The following is a 16,513-nucleotide window of genomic DNA, read 5'->3' as shown; positions in this document are numbered from 1 at the left end:
AAAGACAAAGAATAAATAATGGAATTACCTGAGGAAGTAAGCAAGGTAAAGACAAAAATATCCATCAGAACACTCTTAAGCATCATGCCACTCTGAGTCATTTTGTTTCTTCTTGTAGTCTTGTCACATATAATTTAATGCATAATCTCATGAAACTTTCTTATTTAATTTCTGTTCAACTAACTTCTTAATATAACAGTTATTCCACCAAAAAAAAGAAAACAGGTTGAAAAATATTGGTGTATGAATCATGAACCTTTTTATCTTTACATTTTTTTTCTACGGATCCTATAATAATTCCAATCTCTACCACGAGAGGATTCCTAGACATAAGTTTTGCTGTATTTTAAGTTTAGGGAAAACCCTTAGAATGTTAAATTGTGTCAAGCTACTCGTGAGTTATTTGATCTTAATAAGTATTTAATAAAATATTATATATATATAGGATAGGGGTGCTTTCTTTGTGCTAGAAATGGATTCTCACTGAGAGCAACCCAGTAATATAACAGTCATTACTGATTATCACTGCTATTATAAATTACTTTAATTTAATAATTATTGATTATTACAGTAATTTAATAAATATATAATTAGTAATTATAATTAATAATTACTGTTATTATAAATATTGTTAATAAATTTAGTAATTATTGTTATATTAAAAATAATTAAAATGTTATTAAAAGTATTGCTATTGATTATTTAATAAAATATTATAATTATTGACTATTATTGATAAATATTGTTAATTTAATTTAATTTTGGTAATTATTAATTTAATGAATATTGTTAATAAATCCTATTCATAAATTTAATATTTATTGTTATATTAAAAATAACTAAATAATATTATTAAAACTATCACTAATGATTATTTAATTAAATAGTATAATTACTTACTATTATTAATAAATGTTGTTAATAATGTTCTGACAACCAACGGTTCGACCGTCCAGATCGAACGAATGGCCCATTCTGATAACAAAAATTACAAGAAAAAAATTACGGAACCGTTCTGACCACTGGTTTTCAGGTCAACGGTTCGATCATCCGGTTCGAATGGATGACCCATTCTGACAACAAAAATTACAGGAAAAAATTTGAGTATGTAAGGTCCATTAAGCATTATCGTACGTGTTATGTCATTTGAGCATGTAACTCATATGACCAAAAATGGAAGCGTTCTACCTACCAGTTTTCAATTTGACGGTTCAACTGCCTGGTTTGAATGGACAACCAGTTCTGAGAACAAAATTTTTAAAAATAAAAAAAGGCCAAAAACCATTGAATGGGTCAACAGGTTAACAGTTCGACCACTCGAGTCAATGGGTCATTGATCGATTTAACGGTTTTTGGCCAGGGACTAGGATTGGAGTAAAACGGAATTGGTTGCTTAGACAGTTCCCAAAAAATTACAAGCAAAAAATTGAGTGTGAGGTCCATTAAGTAGTACCATACATGTCATTCGATCATGTGACTCATACGACCTAAAAACAAAATCATTCTAGCCACTGGTTTTCGGGTCGACGGTTCAACTGTTTGGTTCAAACGGATGGTCCGTTGTGACAAAAAAATTAAAAAAGATAAAAAAAATGACTAAAAACCACTAAATGGGTCAATGGTTTGACCGCCTGGGTCAATGGGTCATTGATCAATTCAATGATTTTTGGCCAAGGACCGAGATTAGGATAAAACGGAACTGGTTGCCTAGATGGCTCCCAATTAAAAATAAATAAATAAAAAGATGGCCAAAAGCCATTGAATGGGTCAACGGCTCGACAGTTCGACCGCTCAGGTCAATGGGTCATTGACCAATTCAACGGTTTTTGGCCAGGGACTGGGTCAACGGGTCAACGGTTCCATTCCATCCCCTATGAAGCAGGGCCCCTCTACTAGTATATATCTATTAAATGGATAGGGTTGGGTCTCCCCTTTCGTCAAATGGCAACCCTTTAATATATATATATATATATATATATATATATATATATATGCCATTGGTTTTGGGTTGACGGTTCGACTGTCTAGTTTGAAAGAATGGCCTATTCTAACAACAAAAATTACAAGAAAAAAATTATGGAACCGTTCTGGCCACCGGTTTTTAGGTTGACGGTTCGACCGTCCAGTTAGAACGGACAATCCATTTTGACAACAAAAATTATAGGAAAAAAATTGAGTGTGTGAGGTCCATTAAGCAGTACCATACGTGTTATGTCAATTGAGTGCATAACTTATATGACCCGAAAACGAAAGCGTTATGGCCACCGATTTTTGGGTCGACAGTTCGATCGTCCAGTTTGAACGGACGACCCATTTTGACAATAAAAATTAAAAATAAAATAAAACGGCCAAAAACCATTGAATAGGTCAACAGGTCGATGGTTTGACCACTAGGGTCAATGGGTCATTGGTCGATTCAACGGTTTTTGGTTAGGGTTCGGGATTGGGGTAAAACAGAACCAGTTGCATGGATGGTTTCCAATTAAAAAAATAAAAAAATGACAGTCCGACTATCTGGTTCGAATGGACGACCCATTATGACAACAAAAATTACAGGCAATGGTTCAACCAATCGTGTGACTCATATGACCCGAAAATGGAACCGTTCTAGCCACTAGTTTTTGGGTCAATGGTTCAACTGTCCGGTTCGAACAGACGACCCATTCTAACAACAAAAATTAAAAAAAAAATGACCAAAAACCATTGAATGGGTCAACGGGTCAACGGTTTGATCGCTCGGGTGGTCATTAACTGATTCAACGGTTTTTGGCCAGGCACCGGGATTGGGATAAAATGGAACCATGGTTGCCTAGATGGTTCCTAATTAAAAATAAATAAAAATACGGTCAAAACCATTGAACAGGTTAACGGGTCGACAATTCGGCCACCCGGGTCAATGGGTCATTGATCGATTCAATGGTTTTTGGCTAGGGATCGGGATTGAGGTAAAATGGAACCGGTTGCCTGGACGATTCCTCGGCAAAAATGTTCGTCTGTCTGGGTCAAAGACGGTTTGAAAATCATGGTTTTTTATGCTTTTGGATTTTCAATATTCAAAGGTTTCTTCTACCATTAGCTTTGTTTGAGCGTGTGCGATATGTCCTTTTTTTCATTTTCTGCTTTTTTTTTTGTGTGTATGTGTGTGTGTGTTTGGTCTTCTTCTTCAACAAAAGTTACAGGCAAAAAGTTGAGTGTGTGAGGTCCATTAAATAGTATCATACGTGTTATGCCATTCGAGCATGTGAATCATACAATTCGAAAGCGGAATTATTCCGGCCACCAATTTTCAGGTCGACAATTAGACCATCCAGTTTGAATGGATGGCCCGTTCTAACAGCAAAAATAAAAAAAAAAAAAAAAAACAGCCAAAAACCATTGAATGAGACAACGGGTCGACAGTTCGACTGCCCAGGTCAATGGGTCATTGACCATTTCAATGGTTTTTGGCCAAGGACCGGGATTGGGATAAAACAAAACCGGTTGACTAGACGTTTCCCAATTAAAAAAAATAAAAAAAGGTTAAAAACCATTGAACGGGTTAACGGGTCGACAGTTCGACTACCCAGATCAATGGGTCATTGGTCGATTCAACGATTTTTGGCCAAGAACCGAGATTGGGGTAAAACGGAACCAAATGCCTAGACAGTTCTTGGGCCAAAATGTCCACCTATCCAAGTCAATGACGGTTCGAAAACCATGGTTTTTTATGTTTTTGGATTTTCACTATTCAAAGGTTTCTTTTAGTGTTGGCTTTATTCGAGCATATACGATCTAGGGTTTACCACCATTTTATTTCTTCCCTTTTGTTTTTTCTTTGGGTTTTCTTGTGCAATGTTTTTTTTCATTTTTTTACAAGATGATCTTTGTCTCTTTCTTTGATTGCATATATGTTTAGCTCCATATCAAAGCGGAACTTTGGACTTGATTTTCTAAATTTTTTTCCTTGGCTTTTCTAGTTTGGGGGATTTACCGCCAATTTTTGTGTGTTTAAGGTCACTTTGGATTTATCTTTCAAGGTTTTGAAATCCCTTGGAATGTCTACCCTTCCCATGACTATAACTACAAAGTTATTTTGTCTAATTATTGATATCTAGAAAGAACAACCCCGAAAACAAAACCGTTCTAGCCACCAGTTTCCAAGTCGATGGTTCGACAATCTAGTTCAAACAGATGTCCCATTTTGAAAACAAAAGTTAAAAAAAAAAAAGGACAAGAATCGTTGAACAGGTCAATGAGTCGATGGTTTGACCAATCGGGTCAATGGGTCATTGACTAATTCAACAATTTTTTGCTAGGGACCAAGTTTGGAGTAAAACAGAACTGGTTGCCTAGACAGTTCTCGGGCCGAACGGTCCTACTGTCTGGGTCAACTAGGAGTTCTCAATCTTAAACAAAGGACAGTTATGAAGTAGAACTCAGAACTATCAATGTATGATCGTATTCTTTTATATGAGATGCTTTGTTGAAGCAATATTTAAAAAATGAGCACATGATGATATCTTTTAAGTCTTTATATGAGTTTCAAGACTTGAGTACATATAATTGCAAGTTTCTTATTTAGAAACCATAATCTTTTTTAATGTAGCAAATAGCAATGTTGCAATTCCACTCCAGCCACTACGAAGCAGGGACCCCTCCACTAGTATATTTCTTATATAAACTATACATATGAAATACATCATATATTTTTTAAATAAAATAGTTATGGCCTCATTGAATTTGTTGTTAATACAAAAAGTATAGGGTAAATAACAACCCCCTACTATGGGGTCAGTGACGAAGACCCCCTGCACTTTTTTGCAATAAAAACATACTAAACTTTGTTTGCTAGACAAAGATCCCCTCCATTAGCCATACTAACTTCGAAAAAGATTTTTGTCAAACTATTTAAAAATTTCTAAATGCCCAAACTACTCTTTTCTAATTTATTTTACCTTTTTATTTAACTAGTAATTAAGTATGTGCACTACATGTGAGAACTTTTTTTCATATTAATTACTTGAATTTTAGATATATCATAGTAAGATAAAAATTGATAATTAACAAAAGTAACAATTGATAATAACAATTATTATTATTAAATTTTGTATTCCACTTTTCTATAAATAAAAATAAATTTTATTTTAAAAATTATTTTTATATATTATGATGAATATATAACATTATAAATGTTCCCAAATGTGATAGAAGTTTTTACTTTTTCATTGTTTTGTGTTCTATCTTTTTTAAATATTTATTATTCAATTATGAAATCATGAGTTTCTTTGAAAAGTTGGATCATTGATCCACCATCTACATAAGAAATTAGCTTTACTTTTGAATTTGTTTTAAATTGCATATCATTTACATTATATAAATAATTTTTACTTATCATACTTAATTCTTGTTTGACATAATTAATATATATTTTTTATATATTCTTTTGATTATTTGTACATTAATTTTTACTTATCATTGATCCACCATCGGCTAATGCATTTGACCCAAACCACTAATCCACAACCCAAAAATGAAAATAATGTTATTTATAGGTTGACACTAAATTTTAAATTACATTTTCATCATTGATAATGAATGTATATTATTAGAGATGTGCCCAATATTTATTTTTATGAATATATAACATTAGATATGTGCCCAGATTTTTCTTTTTTTTTTGTTATTATTTATATTTCTATTTTTAAATGTTTTATTATTTAACTATGACATCATTTCATTTATAGGTTGATTTTAACTTTGACATGCATTCCATTTTCATCATCAATAAAATTACTTCTTACATTTCATATGCAATTTTGTTTAGTATAATGAATACGCAATATTAGATATATGTCCAACCCTTTTTATTTTTTGTATTATATATTTTATATATTTTTATTTTTATTATTTAATTATGATATTATTTATTAACCCATTTGACCCAAAATGGTTGAATTGCTTACCTACAATTGGGAGGGAAGAAAATAGTCTTTTTTTTTCAAAATATTTATTTTTATAATATTAAAATTAATTTTGTAGATTTAATAAGAGAATATAGCTTAATATGAGATTTAATGAGACAGAATAGGAAAATAGTTTTATTTCTAATTGGTTTTAAATTTTACATTTCATTTTCATCATTAATAAAAACATTTCTTATTTATCATACTTATTATTGTTTAATATGTCACGTATATAATGTTAAAAATGTTCCCAAATTTTTATAATTTCTTTATTTTTTGCAATTTATCTATTTTTCAATTTTATTATTTAATTGTGACAACATGGATTGGCCCATTTAACCCAAAATGGTTTAATTTCTTGCATCTGCCTAGATGAAAACACTATTTTTTCAAGTAGATTTTAAAAGTATGTTATTGGAATTATTAATTTATTATGTATGGACTTAATTAATAGAATTTAATGATGAGAAGAAATAAAAATTCCTTAAATATATGATTCAATGAAGGTGAATGAAAATTAATACTTTAAGTGTTGGATTTAATGAGAGGAAATCGAATGCATTGAATATCTTATAATTGTCTCTTTTCAATTCATTTAATATTAATAATTGATTACCATTTTGCCCTTATGTTTTATCAATAAATTTAAATATGGAAGGGTAAATTTTATCCTCAAAAAATTCCAGAAATATTACTGAATCTATTTGTGTTTTTTAAAGTAGTATAGATTTATGAACATTATATATTAATTTGCGCAATTCACTCTCCATGACTATGCGTGTCTGGCTATTGAAGAATCTGTCATCGTATTCGGTAAATTTTTGCAATTTTATAGTTGAAGAATATGTCGTCCACATCGACAAGTTCATGTTGTTAAAATGAAAGAAGTGGCAAAGACGTGCGAGTTTCATCCTTATAAAGGATTGCACTCATTCCATTACCACTTCTTTTAAGTTGAGGTATGACTTCTGATTTTTTTCTCATCCTACTTTTACCCCAAAGAGATCGATTTCTTTGCATTTTGATCACCGTTGCCTCGAGTTTCAGCTCCAAAACAATCGAAGTTCGATTTCAAATTCTTTCCACTTTTTATTCTTTCAAATACAATCCTCTTACTAACTCCGCACTTTTATTTTAGAAGAAATTTCTTCTCTAAAATAGCTGATTATATCTCTATATGATTGTTTTTTTGGGGAAAATTCTCGATTAGTACCCTATACTTTGGGCCTAGTTCCATTTTGGTCCCCGAACTTTAAAACACAACAATTTAGTACCCGAACTTTCAAAATGTGTCAATCCAGTGCCTATCATTAACTAATCTGTTAACCAACCGCTAAGTGACATTTGAAAAGACACAAATGCCCTTTGAGTGTCATCTAATTTCTATCCACATGTTGATAAAAATGAACAGTCTCAAATCCTTGCTTCCTTTATACAAGAAAGTTAGGTTTATGTTTCAATGTGCATTCTGGTGACCACAACTTTCTTGAACAAAAGAGACAAGGATTTGGGACTGTTCATTTTTTGTCAATGTTTGGATGGTTGGTAAATGATAACCCTGCATCTTGATGCCTTAAGGACATTAATTCTGGGTTATTTTCAACCTTAGAATAGCCAAAGTGTATCATTTTTCCAATTGAAATCACTTATGTGACCTCTGAGGGTCTTTGTGCATATTATGTAGAAAATTCGGAAGCTTTCTAAGCTGAAGTGCAGTTTTTGGGAAGTTGGTGTGAAGACCAGTTGAGCAAATGGGTGCTTTCGTAAAGAACTGAGAACAGGAGGGCACCTCCTATCTGCTAAACCCAGTTGGCGCCCATCCTATTGTATTACCATGCTCCTCTCTCCTTAGCAAACCCTACGAAGCCTTTTTAACCTAATCCTTTCACTCTTAGCAAACCCTAACCGCCCCTAGGTGCTTAATCTCCACCCTCCACCTCTTTTAATCTCAACCACTCATTTTATGGCTCTCCTTTATAGCTTTTAAACCCTAGGGTGCCACCTACTCTGCTAATCCTCACCATTCAGCCCCTCACCTCCAAATCTCAGCCATTCCCTCCATCTTATATCCCAACCGTTCAATATAGGACACCACCTATTCTTTTAGTCTTAACCCTTCAACCCTAGATGTTCTAATCTACACGCTCCATTTTTGTGTGCCCAAATCTCAGCCATACATAATATTGGATGCCCTCTCCTTCCATTTTCAGCCATAAGATCACCCCAAAACCATCTTCTCCATCCATTAGAAACCCTAGGGCGTCCCTACCTTTTCTAAATCCTAGCTTCCGCCCCCCATCCTTCTCCATATTTTCAGTTGTGGTCAACCTTCTCTATAAAAAGGGTCCCAGGGGCCCTATAGAAGGGGTTGGTCAATTCACCCAGTTAACAAGGCTAAGGTTTCTTGAAGAGTTCAAGGGTTGTAGAAGGGGAGGACGCCTAGATCTTATCAGGAGGGGTTCTTGCAAATTATTCAACCAATCTGCAACTACCACCACTGGATCTGATCAACCATTCTTTTCTTTTCTTTATTTTCTTTTCCGTTATTTTTATTTCTACAATCTTTTAGATTTAATTCTTATTCATTTCCTTGTTTTGCATATCTAAATTTATTTGGTTCAAGGCTAAGGTGTCTCGAGGGGTTTGGGGGTTGTACAAAGAACAAATGCTTGGTTCTTGTCAGGAGGGGTTTCTGAAAGCTGCCTGGCCGATCTGCAAGTACCACCACCAGATCCGGATGCTGGATCATTTTTTTATTTATTTCATTTATTTCCTTTGTTGATTCCCATACTTTATTATATTCTGATTTTTATTTATTGTCTTGTTTAAATTCAAAACATTTAATTTCAGCAATAATAAATTCTATTTTCTTATTTTTTGCAATTCTCAATTGTATTCTCTTGTCCGGATCTAAGTATATATTAATTTTTCACTTGCTTCCCTATGGATACGACCCGTTCACACCCATTTACTACATTAGTAGTTGTTTGAGAAATGGTAAAATTTATAAATGTTTAAACTGGTGTTCTAGGGTGTTCAATGATGCGCTTCCGGACACACCAATAAAGAGAGTTAGATGACACTTGAAGATAATGGTTGGTCAATAGCAAGTACTAGATTGTCACATTTTGAAAGATCGAGTACTAAATTGTTGCATTTTAAAGTTTGGGGTCCAAAGTGGCACTAGACCCAAAGTACAGGGTACTAATATGGAATTTTCCCTTTTTTTGGGTAAAAGACTTAAACCTCCCCTAAGTTTTAAGATAAATACTCCCCTTTAATTTCTGTCAGGGCTTAAACCTCCCCTGTTATGATAAGATTTGACAGAATTGATGAAAGGCCTCTATACCCTTTATTACTCTTTAAATTTTCAAAGAAAACAATAGAAATATAACCTAAAGAAAGATATGATCACATATATAAAGGTGATGTCATGGAAAACAAAGGGAAGCAAAATCTGAGACTCATTGTTGGGTCTAGTCTACATTTGACAAACGGTATGTCTGTTGGAGAGAAAAATGTATAATTGTTTAAATTTTTCTCTCCCTATTCTCTCTCTCATCTGGAACTATGAATTGAAATCAAAAGTGCTAGTACAAAAGGAAAGGAGGTTTGAGCCTTCAAGAGATCTCTGGTCCAAAAGAAAGAATAGTGAAGGGAAGAAAGGGTATATCCATTTTCTTTTGGTTTGAATCGGTATTGTCATGGCTCTGTGGATCAGAATTAAAGAACGGTCTTCTTGTTTTTAGCTCAAACTCACTTTGCTAAGTAATGAATCTCTTAAAATCTTTCCATCCCTTCGCTGAGTAAGTGAGCTCTAAGGGTGTTTTGATGGTCGAGTGTCATACTCAGGTAAGAACACGAGAGCTCAAGGTCACTTTGTTTTTCAGCAATTTTATGCATTCTCTTCCCAAAAACATTCAAATGGCCACTTGGAGATCGATGCTCTCTTGTCAATTTTCATTGGATTTTTTATGTCCTTTATATGATTTAGAGAACTTCTATTGCAACCTATTTCAAGATTCCTGGTAAGAATACCATGCTAGTAAAATAGTTTCTGCTAGCATTTTTTGTTCGGTAGTAGAAATAGGGAGAACTACAAGAAAATAGGTAATAATAATGGGAAAATTGAGTTTTATAAAAAATAAACTGCCAGATCATTTTGTGTGCATACATAGATCTAGACAAGATTATTAAGGATGGGATATTTTTGTCCAATGACATCATTCAATTGGAAAATTCTTAGTCCAAATTGAAAAAAGAGGGCAAGTTTCAGTATTTAGAACTGAGGTGAAGACCCGAGGTGGAGACTCTGACAGTCAAGTTAGTATTGAGGTGTGGAATGGATGAGGTCTTAGGCATGAGCACCCAGACGAGGTCACAGGAGGGCAATAGATCTCAAGTGCTAGTGAGAAAGCTCAAGTATTCGATCTTTAACCTTGAGGGGGGTCACCTCCAATTTATACTTGAATTCGCCTAGAGGTAGGTGAGCTTAGACAGTAGGGATTCAATATATATGAGAGGAGTGAGGCCATGCTGGGCCGCCAGGTGATCCCATGCCATTGGCTCCCTGAAATGCACTGAGCTGAATTGCACGCATATGCTGATTGGCTTCGCTTTGACCTGCACCGCCTGACACTTGTGATCCCGCAAGTGGACTGGGCCATCTGTGCCTACATCATTTGCCCCCCACTCCCAAGTCGTGGTGGTGGTTCGAGCTGAGAGGGCCTTGGCTTCGACCGAAGGGAGTATGTTGATTCGTGCTAGGAGGTGTCGATGGGACTTCTGTGCCTATTGTGTCCTGCGGTGGCATCAGCTTGCCTATGTTCTTTGAGGGTGGCCATAGAGGCTCCTGCAGGGAGGCATAAGCTTTGGCTTCGAGGCTACCATTGCGTGTGAACAAAGAAAGGTCTTGTCCCAGCCTTGTCTTCACGCTGGTGTGATGGTGAGACCGTTGAGGCCTCAACCTCGACTGAGGGTTCCGAGGAGAAGGCGCTTGGGTGCCTGAGCTGGTAATTTAGCCATTATGTGGGGGAGTTTCGTTCTGTGATGCCGCGGGCCATAGAGGAGGTAGATCCTGGTATCGGGTTCTGGTCGCGTGCATTGCAGGTCCCTGGATTAGTGAGTTGGGGTCGTGCCTGTGACGGGTTGTAGTGTCGCTACCATAGGGGGAACGGAATGTGGGCGAACTGGGCCATGCGCTCGTTGGGTCCGCACGATTGGGTAGACCATCGAGTTGTAGTGATGAGGCAACCTGGTTCATTCACGTTGTTTCGTGTTCCTGAGGCGAGTGACGTGAGTCGGATGACAGACGGGATTGTAGAGGCAGTCGCTGGGTAGCCATCGGATCTGGTGCGATCTGGGCCATCCATTTTCCTTTAAATAGGGGACTTAGTCACGCATTCGCTCATCATTTACTTTCGAGTGACTTTGCTTCCCAGAGTCCTCGGCTTTAGTTCTTGTCTTTAGATCTCTTCATCCTCGCCCTTGTCCTAGGCAAACGCCTCGTCATGTCTTTCTCAAAATCCAGCCTAGAGTGCTATGAACTCTCATACTCGGGAGCAAGCTCCTACCACACACCAATTCCTGCCAGCTCCAGTCAAGGATCATCGGCTGCCAAGGTCTCAGCCCTACGCTAAGTGGTTGAGGTGCTGAGGGAGAGGATCGCCCCCAAGGATGCCGAGTACAGCTGTAGAGGTGAGGACTCTCCCTGTGAAAGCACCAAGTTCGTGGTGCCTAGGGAAGTTGAGGGGTCCCCCTTAGTATTTGAGGGGGAACCAATTGCCGAGCTCAGCCCAAGGATGATGGTAGAATATGGTGCTCGAGGGGTGCACATAGTGTGTCTGCCATATTCGGAGCACAACAATGTTTTAGACAACTACCAGGTGAAGTCCCTAGGTAGGAGGTACTACATCTCTTGATCTTTCAAGCTGAGGATCCTCGACACTGGTGGTTGGTCGTGGACACTGGATGAGGGGGAGATCCGTGTCTACCAACACTTCTTGGAGTTTAACCTCAAGTTTCCTCTTCATCTGCTGACCCCCGAGCTACTGAAGTGGTATGGGATTACCCAGAGCTAGTTAGTCCCCTATGCCCTTAGAACCATCGTCGCCATGCTAGTGGTGGCTTGGATTCAAGACGTGGACCTGACGTCAAAGATGTTCTGAGCCATGTCTGTGTTGAGGAAGAACACCTCTGAGGTTGGCATGTACTTCATCCTCAAAGAGGCCAACCCCTAGACAATCCCTTGTCCGTCCATAACTAGAAGAAGGAATTCTTCTTTATCTCATGTCCTGAGGGGTGGTCTTTCAAGTCGTCCTAGGGGGAGATGTACTTTGTCACCAAGAAGCCTAAGCCAAAGCTTCGGGACGGTGAAACTGCCACGATAACCCATCTACTTGCATTGGGAACGCTTCGGGCCAAGCCCCTAGTGAAGACTAAGCTCCCTTTGGTTTTCGCGAGGCTCAGCTTTGCTACCCTCAGTAGGAGAAGTCCCTATGTCAGCTACTTCACATGTCGACTTTCGCTAGGCACCAAGGTACTGATCCATTGTTTCTTTTTGTAGAGATGCCATTGGACGCCAAGCGGATGTTGTTGGAGAGCACCTTGGCAAGGAAAAAGGGTCACTCCAAGGGGACATCAGGAGGACAAACACCATGGAGGCCAATCGAGGTGACGCCTGCGCGCGTGGAGAGGGGGTCCACTCCTACTAAGGGACCCCACGGCCACAAGCCCCTACTAGAGGAGTGGGTGGCCGAATAAAGAGGCCAGTGGAGGGGAGCCAACCGAGGGAGGCTGGTAAGAAGAGACCGCCAGAGGTACCGCCTGCACCCCCGGAGAAGAAGCCGGCACACAAGGGCCATCCTGTTGAGGGCAGTGAGTAGAGGGAGCCTCTTGTCACTCCGAGGAGGCCTTCCACCAAGGGGCCTGCCATCGGGCCTTTGTTTCCCCCCCCCCCCCGTCTTCATCAGAGGCAGCCGAGGAGGGGGAGTACCTCACACGCTTGTTCCGCCCTAAGTGGATCTATCGATGTCGAGGGGGTCGATAGGGGCCTAATCAAAGGGATGAATGATAACCCTGCATTTTGATGCCATAAGGGCATCAATTCAGGGGTATTTTTGGCCTTAGAATAGTCAAAGTGCACCATTTTCCCAGTTAAAATCAATTATGTGACCTTTGAGGGTCTCTTTGCAAACTACGTAAAAAACTAGGAAGTTTTCATGGCTCAAATACAATTTTTGGGAAGCTGGTGTGAATTCCAGTTGAGAGAGGGGGTGTTTCTATAAAGAACTGAGAGTAGGAGGGCGCCTCCTATCTGCTAGACTCAGTTGGCGCCCATCCTACTGTATTACCATGCTCCCCTCTCATTAGCAAACCCTATGGAGCCTTTTTAACCTAATATTTTCCTCCTTAGCTAACCCTAGCGACCCCAGATGTGAAATCTCCATCATCCACTCCTTCTAATCTCCACCATCCATTTTAGAGCTCTCCTTTGTAGCTTCTAAACCCTAAGGTGCCATCTATTCTGCTAATCCTCACCATTAAATCTCAGCCACTTCATCCATCCTATATCCCAACCATTCAATATAAGGCACCACATATTCTTTTAATCTTAACCCTTCAACCCTAGATGTTATAATGTACACCCTTCAACCCCACAACCATCTTATCCATCCATTAGAAACCCTAGGGCATCCCTAACTTTGCTAAATCCCAACTGTCGCCCCCCCATCTTTCTCCCTATTTCTAGTTTTGTCCACCCTTCTCTATGAAAATGGTTTCGGGGGCCCTGTAGAAGGGGTTGGTCAATTCACCCAAGTAAGAAGGAAGGCTGATCTTAAGAAGTTCAAGGGTAGAGGAAGAGGAGGATGCCAGGCAAGAGGAGAGGTTCCTACTTGTAGTTCGCCAACACCACTGCTGCCACCTCTAGATTTGAATCCTAACCATTTTTTCTTCAGTTTTAGAATTACTTTTTGTTCTTTAATTTCTAGTTCATTTTTCCTTCCTGTAAATTTTACTTTTATTAGATTTAATTCACACTTTATTTCTTTTCTATAGATCTGAAATTCGGCTAGGTAAAACGGAAGGCCTAGCTCAAGAAGTTCGAGGGTCAAAGAAGAGATCTGGAGACTGCTACCTCTGATTGGATTCTCAGACATTTTTTATTTCGTTCCTTTTATTTATTTGTTTCTGTTATTTATTTATTTTTATGCACGTGTTATTCTCAACACTGTTCGAATTTGTTTATAATGAATTCAATTTTTTAATTAATCAATTTTATATTTCTGCAACTCCCCTTTGTGTTCTCTCTCCTAGATCTAAGTATGTAATTATTTTCCCCTGCTTCCCTGTGGATATGACCCGTTCTCATCACTTTACTGCGTTATTAGTTGTTTGAGAATCGGAATAAAATTATAAATGTTTAAACTGGTGTTCCGAAGTGGTTAACGACATGCTCCGGATCATACCAAGTTTTTGGTGCCGTTGCTGGGGAGCCACGATTGGCCCCAAAAATTGAAAGACCCAGGTGCTCCTCTTATTAGTTGTATAATTTCTGGAATCACCTTTGATAGGGCTCTATTGGATCTAGGGGCTAGTGTGGACCTGCTTCCGTCCATTATTTATGAAAGGTTCAGGGTCGACGAGTTGAAACCTACCCTAGTAATTCTACAACTTGCTGATCAGTCGGTCAAGACTTCTCGAGATGTCATCGAGGATGTCATTGCTAGGATATAAAACTATTATTTCCCTGTAGATTTTGTTGTCCTAGACATGACCCCAACCGAACAACTGAACTACAACCCGATAATCTTAGGACGACCGTTTTTAACAACAGCTAATGCAAATATCAATTGTAAATCAGGGGGAATGGACATCTCATTTGGGGAGCAGAAGGTCCAATTGAATGTTTTTAATGCCTCCGAGTATCAAAACCTAAGGGAAGATGAAGGTAGTGTGGACATAGCGGGCAATCTCATGAATGACCTATCTACCCCTTGGTTAGCCCAACCTGGTCCTGGTTGGTATGAAAACGAAAGTGAGTATGAGAGTTTGGATGAGAGAGATGAATAGTTGCATTTGGTTGAAGACGTTAAACTTAGTGCTGGTTGGGAGGCAACCCAACGAATTTTGTTTTTAGTTAATTTTAGGATTAGAGTTTTTTTTCTTGATTCAAGACCAGGTGGCATACCTTGAACCCCTCAGAAAAACCCTACTCATTGTTCCCTTTGGCCCAAATCTTCTTTGCATCATTCTAGTGATGCCATTAGGGACAATGGCATTTAAGTTGGGGTGAGGAAAGAGAGAAAAAAATTGAAAAAAAAATGAAACTAAGCCTTTAAAGATGGAGAATTAAAATTTCACTGAATTTTTTAAAATTTTCCATTAAAAGAGATTCCCAAACAAAAAAAGTTAAGGAAACTAATAAAGGAATATTGAATTCTGTAGAAATTGGTAGCAAGTGATAGGAGTCAAAATTGGTCTTGTTTGAATATTGTCAAAACCGTTCGGAAATTGAAAAATACTCCCAAGTTTGCCCATGTCAAGATAGGAAGAGAAAGATTGAGAAATTAGACAAATTTCTTCAAGTCAATCCCTAGAAGACGAGCATCAAGTCAATCCTCAAGGCCCAGTAAAGGAGCATCAAGCCCTACCAAGTCGTCAAGTCAGCACCATGCAGCAAAAGAGTCAACCATTTGATCCCACCAAGTACATTAGGCCTATCCAGTCTATGAAGGTGTTATCAATAGCCAAGGAATATGCAGCTTTTGATCTGACAAAACTCATCAAGCTGATTCAAAGGTTAGGAGAAGAACCCCCCCCCCCACACACACAAAAAATGGTAATGCACATTATCACTGTGATGCAACAGAAAACTGAAGAAGATCAATCATTTGATCCAACTCAATTCATCAAGCCCATAAAGTAGATAGACATCAATGAACTAGTTCAAAAAGAACATAATGTGCAATCTGACCAACTAGACTTAGAACAAGGTTCTATTGCTTCAATTCAAGTGATTCCCACAAACCGGAGGCAAAAAAATCTCAGTACGAGTATAGACCAATGGCAAAGTTTTGCCCTAAAATCTTAATAGGCCACCTTTGAATTTGGTATAGGAGATCAACATGGTATGAAGCAAGACATAGACATATGGCATGGTACATGGAAATTGGAGCAAGACTCAAATTGGGTCGATCAGGACCTCATCACTAAATTAGAAGGTCATCATGATGCATGGAAAGAAAAGCTATAATTGAAGCAAGCTGACCTAGAGCCCATCTCAAACATAGACACAGAAGACTGGCATGACACATGGCAAGTAAACCAAGAGCCTCGGTAGAACAATCTAGAGCCTATCCCCGTCATGGAAATAAAAGATTAGCAAGGCAAAAGGCAAGGAAAGAGAAGCCAAAATTGGTTTCACCAAGATCCTACCACTGTGAGAGAACCAGAAGGTAGGAAACATCAAGAGCAGGTCAACCATGACCCTAATCAGCCTAACTTGGGGGTAACTGACAACTTGAGTCTAGAGATGCAACATGGAACCTATCATGCTGAATGGGCTAGCC

This window comes from Nelumbo lutea, chromosome 3 (assembly GCF_056320005.1).
Source record: "Nelumbo lutea isolate HS-2025 chromosome 3, American lotus-T2T, whole genome shotgun sequence".
NCBI classification, from domain to species: domain Eukaryota; kingdom Viridiplantae; phylum Streptophyta; class Magnoliopsida; order Proteales; family Nelumbonaceae; genus Nelumbo; species Nelumbo lutea.
Note: the sequence above shows the minus strand (reverse complement) of the source record.